Source organism: Symphalangus syndactylus, chromosome 1, assembly GCF_028878055.3.
Source record: "Symphalangus syndactylus isolate Jambi chromosome 1, NHGRI_mSymSyn1-v2.1_pri, whole genome shotgun sequence".
Taxonomy (NCBI): Eukaryota; Metazoa; Chordata; class Mammalia; order Primates; family Hylobatidae; genus Symphalangus; species Symphalangus syndactylus.
Genome location: NC_072423.2, coordinates 71,860,220 through 71,871,713, shown reverse-complemented (window position 1 = coordinate 71,871,713; position 11,494 = coordinate 71,860,220).

Below are 11,494 nucleotides of genomic sequence, written 5' to 3'. Positions count from 1 at the left end.
ATGCAACTGGTGTCATTACCTCCCAGTCAAATTGTGCACTGCAAACAGAGCAGTCTCTGAGATGACTCTGCTTCAGGCTGTGGCAGGTTGTCTGAGGGGAAATTAACTGTGGATTGAGTATTCTGAGCAGCGGAATGCTGGTAAATCTTTAACAACTGGCTTTTCAGAGGGAAAAAAGAGCCCTAGGCTATAGCGTTTACCAATTTCCATGGTGAAAATACTCGTCATGGCTGATTTCAAGCTCCCAGTATGGCATCACTGAATATTAGACTTAGAAAAACATACCCCAAGCCAGCTCTTCCAAGCCAGTGTAAGTCAGCTCCAGCACACCACTATTCTAAGGCTGTCCTTTTGTGGACATCCAAAAAGCAAGTATGCAAACTGCAGAGGAAGATGGGTTCATGTATGTGTGTGTGTGCACGCATGCTTCTTTCAGAAGCAAGAGGCCAAGATTTAGAAAAGTGACACGAAGCACTAAGAATTATTTGTAAAGCATGACAGAAGGAAAAAAATATACACACATATAAGGCCAGTCAACCAGCTAATAAAATATATCCACTTTTGGTACTACATTTGCAAAACCTTCTTAAGTTCCATTAGCCAGCCAGGCTGATGTGATTGTATCAGGAGAGCCAGAACCCCAGAATTATAGACCATTAATCCCTCAGGGGTCATTCAACTAGCTCCTGAAATGTGTGAGATTTTATTAAGATGAGTATAGAATGAGAAATGTGCCAGTATCTGAACTTAGGTCAAACACCTGAAGATTTGTCTTTTGCTTGGTCCAAATCCTTTTGCATCTGATATTCCATTAGAGTTCTTTGCTGTGCTTTGTTTCCCCAGGACCTAACTAGGAAGTGCTAACATGTACAGGTCTGGTGACCCACAACACTGGGAACAAGCTTAAAAGAATTGAGGGCTTGTTGCAAGTCAATTTAGTTTGTCTTTTAAAACAATCTCTTTCTGGTAGGTGTATTGCAAGTGGTGTGCATGCGTGTGTGTGTGTATGTGTGTGTGTGTGTATGTGCAGGCACATACCTGGACATCTGTACTATTTCACCAAGGCCCTGCCACTCCCTCCTCTCCAGCCTAATCCCTGTACCTACATGAGAGAGAAGAGGCATGGATGGGGGCTCACTAAGGGTTCTCATTCATCATGAGAAGGCTGGCCTTTTAAATTTAATTAATTGAAAGACCTACTCTAAAAGGTTATATGTACCTCATTGCTAGGACTTATGCACAATAATAATCCCAACAAAAGCTATAAAAAAAGCTCCCAGATTTGAGTGTGTCAGTCTGGTGAGAAAAAGTGCACAATAGGCTCTTTCCATGTTGGGCAAAAGAGGTCATCCACTGTGCTGTGTGAGGGGTACTGTATCCCTGCTTCCACATATTTCTCTTATCCTGACTCCAGAATGTCTGTCTTTAACCCAGAACTTGTTGGGCTTTCAGAATTCAGCCTCTCAGAAAAGACAGCTGGATTCATAATAATGATACCAAAAGGTCTGTCTTAGTCTTTTTGGGCTGCTATAACAAAATACCACATACTGAGTAGCTTATAAACAAAAGAAACATTTCTCACAGTTCTGGAGGCTGGGAAGTCCAAGATCAGGACATTGGTAGATTCAGTGTCTGTTGAGGGCCTGCTTCCTAGGTGGCAGTCTTTTCACTATAACCTCACATGGCAGGAGGAAAGACCCAGCTCTCTGGGCTCCCTTTTATTGGGGCACTGATATTAATCACAAGGGCTCAGCCCTCATAACCTAATCACTTTGCAAAGGCTCCATCTCCTAATACTATCACCTTGGGGATTAGAATTTCAACATAATAATTTTGATGTGAACACAAACAATCAGACCATAGCAAGGTCATTTTGAATAAACCTTTGCAGTTCACATACTTTCATTGTAAATTAGATGACATAATATATGTATCTTATGTCAGAAAAATAATCTACAGCAAACTGCTGCCCCTGACACTGTAACAAATAGATATGTTATAGAAGAGCTTGGTCACTCTCTTTAAGTCTAATCCTAAAGGTTAAGAATATACACACAAAACTTTCTTAATAACAAATTTGGTTTTGTATTTCATTTATTTAACTAAAAATTTTAGACAATACTAATTTTTTTTCAGCCAAGATGAACCATGTCAGCCAAATTTTAACTCTACATATAAATAAAACAATTTCCTAAGTCTAGCTTTTAAAATTTCAAGGCAGTGCTTAGCCAAGAGTTTAATACAATTTATTAAATTTAATAAAACTAAAGCTCATGAACATAGTTTTATAAATGCTAATCATGTCTGTCTTTCAGCCCTAATTTCTATATCAAAAAGTTCACAATTGCTACAGCTTCTTATCTGATTATATATTTTATCGCTGTTTTGCTGTTAATTATTTTCCCCTTATATTCTATTTGCCTCATATTAGTGCTGCTACATCAGCTATATTTTAAAATTTGGTTAGTATTATTTACCTAGTATATCTTTTTTCTTTTCTTTTTTCTCTACATATCTGTATCATTTTGTTTTATATGTCCTTTTAAAGTAGCATACGGTAGGATTTTGTTTTTAATTCATTCCCATAGTCTTTATCTTAAGCTAATGGATAGAGATAATCCATCATTGTAATTCCTCTTATATATGAATTTATATCTACATTTCACATTATTTTTTCTATTATCATCCTTTTCATCTGCTTCTTCACTTCCCCATTCCTGTCTTCTGTTGAACTGATAGGATTTTCTGTATCCCCAACTTTTGTCTTCCATGGAAAGTTTGGAAACTAGAGTTATATTTATATTATTTTTAACTTTTTATTTGGGGATAATTATAGATTTACATGGACTTGTAAGAAATAATACAGAGAGATCCTGTAAACACTTAATTTTCCTCACTGGCAGTATCTTTCATAACTGTAAGTATAATATCACAACCAGGATATCAACATTTTTAAAATCCAGTGACCTTATTCAGATTTCATCGTTTTACATGCATTCGTGTGTATGTGTTCACTTCTGTGTGATTTTATCCCATGTGCAGATTCATGTATTTTCATAATGACCTTAAATATACAACATACACACCAAACTATAAATTTGCATATTTGACTAATTAGAGTTAGGGTTCTTTTGCTTTACTGAAATCATATGCTCTAGTTATTTGTACTTTATAATCTATTGTTAATTACATTTACCAGCATATTTTATTAATTACTATGTTTATTGCTTTTTTTCAGTCACTTGGATTTCCTTTCTTCTTGAATAGATACAACCTTTAACAGTGAAGGTCTGTGCTTGGTTAACTCTCTTTTTATTATGCATAAAAATGTCTCTATTATTTTGCATTCAATCTTGAATGATAATTTAGATGGGTATAAAATTCATGATTGAAAATGATATCCCTTAGTATTTTGAAGCTTTAAATCCAGTTTTCTGGCATTTATCATTGATGAGAAATCTCTCTGTATCATAGCTTTGCCAATAATCCGTCTTAAAAGTTTATCCCTGTATAACTCACACACCAATGAGAGATCATTTCCATAACAGCAGAAAGTTTTATTCTGTACTCAGCATGTACTCATTTGTGTCTGCCTTATTTTACTCAGCATAATGCTTTTGGGATTCACCATGTTGTTATATATATCAGTAGCTTGCACCTCTTTTAAATTGCTGAGTAGTTATTCATTATATGGATGTATCACATTTTATTTATCCATTCATCAGTTGATGGATATTTGGGGCTAATATTAATAAAGCTGCCATGAATAGTCACATACAAAAAATAATAATAATCTGTTTTTTTCCTCCCTGGTAGTTTCTAGGATTTTATTTTTTATTTCTGATTGTCTACGTGTTCATTCTGATGTTAAGTTATAGATTTTAGTTTATCTTTACTAGCATTTAATAAGTACTTTCAATTTGTGGACACATTTCTTAAAATCTGGAAAGGTTTTAGCTATTATCTCTTTCAATATTGTTTTCTGCCACTCCCTTTTGCTTCTCTTCTGAAATTTCAACTGACATTTGTTGGAGCCTATCAGTCTATCCACCGTATATCTGAACCTCTCTTTCATATTCTACTCCAGGCTCTCTATGCTTCATTCCAGGGTAATTCTTTCAGCACTACTCTCCAGTTCATTGATTCTTTGTGTCCAGCCTGTTGTTTAAATTGTTTATTACATTTAAAAATATTAATAACATTTTTTTTATGTCCAGAATTTCAAAATGAATGTTAGTATAGCTAGATGACCTTGTTTTTATTTTTGCCTCTTTTTCTTTCACATATTGTTCTTTTTATGAGTATTATGAGCATACTAAATATACCTATTTTAATATATTTCTCAGACTGATAGACTATTTTAACTTCTAGATTTAATTCATGTTAATTACCAATTTTTTTGTTGTTAGCATCAAATGTCTTTGTGAATTTTACAAACCAAAAAGCCTTTTGAAAGATTTGCAGGATTATTTTGAAGTTTTAGTTTGGTGGTTTTGTTCTGATTTCTCCCTTCCTCTGTGCTCCAAATTTCTTGTCTAGAAGTTTAGGGGTTGCCCTCATCCACCTGTCTGAGCCACAGCCCAAAGTTAGGTCTTATATTATTATCCAGACCTGCTTTTCAGTATAATCATCTTCATTTCTGTCTCCTGGTCAACAGGACATTTCATGAGGCTCCTTGTTGCCCCACTGTGCCTGCATTCCCCCTTGGTTACGTAAGCTGTAGATGTTAGCAGCAGTTTTTTACAGCTTCTCCTCCTGATAAATGGGTTAGCACCCAGGCTTCAAGCACTGACATTGGTGCTAGACCCCACCTCAGGTGAAGGGCTTTGGTCCCCCTTATTCTGCAGGAACCAGACTGCACCTACCTCTGCCTGCTTCCAATCCCAAAAGCAGTGAACCCACATCTCCAACTTAACTGCTGTTTTACGTTGTTATTCCATTTCTGGTCTTGGGAAAAGTTCATAAGGAATTGTAAGCCAGCTGCGGTTATTTGCCTTTTCCTTTTATTATTTTATTTTATTTATTTATTTTGGAAACAAGATCTCTCTATGTTGCCCAGGCTGGCTTCCAACTCCTGGGTTCAAGAAATCCTCCCACCTCAGCCTTTAGAGTAATTGGAACTACAAAAGTGCACTACTGCATCCTTCTTCTATTTTATCAATCATATCTATATGCTTAGAGCACAGAGAACTCTTCAAAGTCTGAGTTTACTGCACCATCCTGCCCATTTACAACAACAAAAATTAACATTTGCTCAATATTTGTGTGCCAGGCATTCTTCTTAGTCTTTCTATATCTTACTTCACTTAATACTTAAAACATTTCTGTGAGGCAGGTGCTCTCCTATATCAACATTTAAATGAGAGTAAATAAATACTCTCCAGAATTTAAATAACTTGTTTTATATAAGTATTCTGGCAAGTGGAAAAATGGGCTTCAAGTCCAGGGATGTCAGACTCCAAAGCCTTAATATAATAAAGACATGATAATGTCTCCTCTTAATAACCTGAAATTACTGGCCTTATGGCCCTATAGAAGAATCTGCAGGAGTAGGAATGGCATGAGCTGTGAATCTGCGTTACTGGTTTCTAGTTAGAGTTTGATGTTCCTGCCCAAATCTCATGTTGAAATGTAATCCCCAATGTTGGAGGTTGGGGCTGTAGAAGCTGATTGGATCATGGAGGTGGATTCCTCAAGAATGATGTCATATCATCTCCTCGGTGCTGTCCTCAAGATAGCGAGTTCATGTGAGATCTGGTCATTTAAAAGTGTGTGGCACTCTCCCCGCTCTCTTGCCATGTGACATGCCTGCTCCCTCTTCACCTTCCACCATGATTGTCAGTCTCCTGAGGCCTCCCCAGAAGCCAAGCAGATACCAGCATCATGCTTCCTGTACAGTCTGCAGAACCATGAGCCAATTAAACCTCTTTTCTTTATAAATTATCCATTGTTAGGTATTTCTTTATAGAAATATAGCCTAACACAGAGTTATTTTACTAACTACCAGATGGGAAAGTCACTGAAGCAACTCGCATCTTTACTTTTTTATAAAATGGGGTTAGTAACAAGTAACTTTTCTCCCTGATTCCTTATGAAGGTCCAAAAATAATGAATTTAAAACATCTTTTAAAAATATGCAATATATTCATAATGTTTTACATTGATGTCAAGCTTTTATTCCTGTATTGAAACCAAGAGATGTCATCAGCAAAGCTTGTATTATTTTGTACGTCTGTATTGCCTTGCAGTTGCCCACGCCATAGCTCATTTGCTGCTTCTCTACCCACTCAGGAAATCTCATGAGATCTTACTATGGTTTATCCCTGTCAGTTTGACATTTCACTTCCATCTTTAATTTTGGAGATCTCACTGTATACTCTCCAATCCAAATCACTTATAAAACAATTAAACGAACTCTTAAAATTTTTCTGTCTAGAGAAACAATCTTTTTTTCTACCTTTGGTTTCCTATTAAGCAAATTCTCTATCTATAGCAAAACAAATACCACTCCCACATCACTCTTTGACTAGTGGTTAATATCTTTACTATTCCACAGTTGTTTTTTTTTCAGCATTCCTTTCCTTATCAAGGAGGAACATCATAGGAAAGACCAGACTATGGAGTCAAATCTACCTGCTTTGTCATCAACTAGTGGCCTGACCAGGGCCAGGCACTTAGCATCCTCAAGCTTTAGTTTTTTTCATCTATAAGGTGAAGATAATATGTCAATCCTAAGGGAAGGATGCAATGGTTTTGTAAGGCAAAGTATACCAAGTGTCACATAGAGTATCTGGCACATAGTAGGTTTTTGATAAATAAAACCCATCCTTATCAGAATCGGAAGCCCAAAAGCATTGACTTGCTGCAAATGTTGAAAAAGCATGTGTTGACTACATTAACCATACTCCAGTGATGCAAATAACTTGCTTCTTTTTTTTCATTTTTATTGTACTGTCAGGTTCAATAATGCAGCAACATAGTCTGATTTTCAATGTTGATAGATGATGATGACTCATTTCAAACTCCAACAAACATGTAGGCCTCATTTTCCAGATAGGCAGTGGTTCTTTTCAAGCTACTTTCATGTCTTTGAAGGGAAAGAAGTGTAGGATCTTGAGTAATGATGGTGAGTGTGATAGAGCCTGCGGAAGTGTCCATTCCGAGCCTGGGGACCACGAGTGCTGTCCTTTACAAACCATGTACAAGCTGTTGATTCATTGGTGGCTAGAATGTGCTGTCCAGCCAAATGCAAATCTCTCCTTGAAGAATCACTGACCTCCTCCATTCAGACATGGCGTTTATTTATTTATTTTTATTTTATTTTGAGACTGAGTCTCACTCTGTCACCCATGCTGGAGTGCAGTGGTGTGATCTTGGCTCACTGCAAGCTCCACCTCCCGGGTTCATGCCATTCTCCTGCCTCAGCCTCCCAAGTAGCTGGGACTACAGGTGCCCACCACCAAACCCAGCTAATTTTTTTATACTTTTAGTAGAGACGGGGTTTCACCGTGTTATCCAGGATGGTCTCGATCTCCTGACTTCGTGATACGCCCCCCTTGGCTTCCCAAAGTGTTGGGATTATAGGTGTGAGCCACTGCGCCTGGCCCAGACATGGCATTTTATTTGAAATGAGCTTCACATTCTTTTGTGATCATTTTCATAACCTCCATGAGTACAAGACAGAAAGAGTTTCAGCCTGAATAGAACTTTAAACCTTTGGCCTAAGCTTTCCTAGACTGAGCAAATACAGGTGCGTGTGTGTGTGTGTGTGTGTGTGAGAGAGAGAGAGAGAGAGAGAGAGACAGAAACAACTACTCAGGGAAAATGTAACTAACTGGGAGGAGGGGAAAGAGACAAGGGAAGCAGGAGAAAGGAGAGGAAAGCACAAAGAATTTTATCATTGTCTCCCTTTATCTTCCTCTTAGAGAAATGTCCCCACCACCACGTATGTGTTACCTTGTGAACTGCATATTTCCAGAAAGATGCTCTGTAAAGCTCAATAAAGCAGCAACATACCCTAATTTTCAACACTGATAGATCATGATGACTCATTGCAAACTGCAACCAACATGTAGGCTTCATTTCCCACATAAGCAGTGGTCCCTTTCAGTGTTAACTTGTTAGCTGCATATTTCCAGAAAGTTGTACAGATTACCGTTGCCATCATATACTATAGGAAGTAGAATTATTTCTTCCTAGAGGAAAGTAGATATAATTGCAGCTTGTTTTTTCGTAACTATCTATATTTGTTTGCTCAGTAGATTTCTCTCCAAGTCCCTGAGTCATATCTTCCCAGAACACAAAACTTAAACCTTCTTTGCTTTTTATCAGGAGACTGACATTCTCATATAACATTTCATAATAATGTATTCAAATGACACATTTAAAATATATGAAATGTATATGAAATAAACTTGTTGAAAACTAAAGATATTACAAGCCTCAAGCTAACAAGCTATCTTAATAAAGAACCACATTAGCTTGCAGAATCACAATTCAGACTAAAGCCCGGGATGAAGTCCGTTTTCCACTTCTCATACAGTTGGGTTTCAATATTTTCAGGTGATGCCCCAGGAGATGATTTTTAATCAGATTACTTCAAATCTGTTTTCCCCTACTTAAATAAAAATGTGCTATGTGGAAAAAATGTGCCATGTGGAATAATACAATCAAATTTAAAATATGATGACTTCATAGCTGCCATTTATATTCCTCTGAGCTTGGCATCAAACTGAAAATTCCAATAACTTCTGAAAGACTAACATCTCTCTGCTCACCAGTTACTGTTATTTCTCAAATGTTTGTGCAACATTATCCTATCACATTTCAGGGAATTTTCTTCAGTGAAACTAAATTTATGTTTCTATTATTTCAGAACATATGTACAGGTGGGAATTTTGTAAAACTATAGTGAAAAATGTTCTGGTATTGATGTGCAGCATTAAAGACCATCTGTCTTCCATATAAAGACATGTATAACAGTAAGATAAAGGCTATGGCTTCCCAATTAAATATTACCCTCAGCTGAAAACCAACAACTTTCAGTATCAGAATACACTAAAATAAGTCCTTCACTACATCTTCCCACCCATGACCCCTGGAGGCTTCTAAGGAGCCATAATCCAGATATCACTGTGACTTCGTGGCTTCTGTAAGAACTGTATTGGATTAGATTGAGGTCCCTGTGCACCTCCAAGGGCTTGTATTCTCACGGCCGCTTTTCCCCTTGTTTTGCTAAACAGACATGAAATTCAGGTCCTTCCTTGGTTTACACACACCCATACCCATACACAATTATGCAAAGCCAACTGTATTGAAGGTTGGAGGACCATTAGGGAAGGTCACATATTCAGTGTATTTCCAACAACTTAGTATCCCACAGTATGTATTCCTGTACTTAAATATCCTTTGTCCATCCTTTCTCCACCCTCTCCTATCAAGGGGGTTTCTCATTGACCCCTTACCCATGCATTACCCAGCTTCTTTTCCTCATTCCCACCTCTTATACTTCCTGTGCCACCCTTCAAATTCTTTCCCCCAGTTCTTCCTGCAGGTTTGCAGAGCAGTTCCACTCACTCCAGGTCCTGCTCCCTAATGCACTGAAGTGCTCCACACACAAAAGCATCACTGGATCACAGGGACACACTCCCTTAGAAAGACCATGAGGTTATACACATCATTTTCCCATTCTACAGTATACATTTCTCCTAAGTTTTAGATTTTTCAAATCATTTTATTTTTCTATAGCTTTTTCATTTTTTTGTCAGAGACCATCAAATCTTTTCGCAGCTTATAAGAGTTCAGTCTCACATTCTATTGACATAGTAAATAAGCTTATTTGCTCCCCAAATGGAAATTTTAGAGAATGACACGTTTTGTCTCACAAGTTGACTGATAGTTAAATTGCCTGCAGTGGGACTGATAGTAAATTTTCTCTTTTTTTAGGTCCTATTTGTGTTGCCATGACACTTTCTTAAGTCTTAATAAACAAACGCAGAGTCTCCTGTGACTTTGAGAAGCTTAGGCAAACAAATTCTCTCATATCCAAGGAGTAAGGAACTACCATTAATCAATGCCTGACTCTAAACTAGGTGTTTGCGTCATTACCGCATTAAAGTCAGTATGTAGTTTTGGGAAATGTTCCAGAAATGTATAATGAACAACTATCTCAGCATACACTAGTGTCATCTTTTTGTATCATGTAGCATTTTAAAAAATATACTGCCCCCATGTAATAGTTATTTTCCTTTCATGATAGAATTCATCCTTTTCACAAACTTTCAAGTATCAGGACCAAATTTTAACATCAAAAACTTTCATAGACCACTGTTAATTGGAAAAAACATTCCAAATGACTGAAACCAATTATGACTTTGGCAGCATTTTCAAATTAATTTTCATTTTATTAGTCACAATGGTACTTACATTAGCTACCCAGTCCCTGTAGATGGGATTGTTAGGAGAGGCCTCTCTGTGGAGCTGACGTCTGAGCTGAGAAGTGAAGGAGCTGTCATGGGAAGATCAGAGGAGTATCAAGTGCAAAGGTCTGGAGGTGAGTATAGGCCTGGGACATTCAGAAAAGAGGAAGAGGCCAGTGTAGCTGGATGTAATCAGCCAGGATCAGCATTCAGGAGGCTGGTGCGGACCCGACGCTGCAGGACTTTGAAGCTGTTGTAGTCCTTTGGGGGTACTATAACAAAGTACTATAGACTAAGTGGCTTTTAAGCAACAAACATTTGTTTCTCACAGTGCTGGAGGCTGGAGTCTAAGATTGGGTCCTAGCATGGTCAGGTTCCAGTGAGGGCTCTCTTCCGGGTTGTAGATTGTCGTCTTCTTGTTGTAGTCTCAAATGCAGAAAGAGAAGCATGGGAGATCTCTGGACTCTATTTATGAGGGCACAATTCCCATTCATGAGGGCCCCACTCTCACGACCTAATCAACCCCCAAAGGCCCCATCCATCTCCTAATACCTTCACATTGGGGGTTAGGTTTCAACATAGGAATTCTGGGGGGACATAAATGATCAGTTCATAACAGAAGTCAAGGTAAGAAGAAGAAACTTTACTGTAAGGGAAATGAAAAATCATGATAGGATTGAAGCAGAAGAGTGGCATTGATCTGATTTAAGCTTTTACAAGATCACTCTGGCTGCTGCTAGGAGAAACTGTGGGGGGCAAGGGAGAAGGCAGATCTATCAAGGGTTCACTGCCTTAGCCCAGGGGAGAAATGATGGGGCTTGGCCTAGAGTGGGAGCTTCTGAAGGGGAGAGAGGAGGGTGTAACGGGGGTATAGGGCATGCACGTGTGTGGCACACAGCATGTGGATCAAGTGTGCACTCTGAAGATGATGATGCTGCATGGACAGCGGGAAGCAGTATCCACTTGACGTATTCATATGTATGGTTACATAGGCGCCTTTTGATAGCACCAGGTCCCTCTTGAGAACCACGGCTTTAATATACCACAGTAGGTATGGCAAGAGATGTATTTCCTCC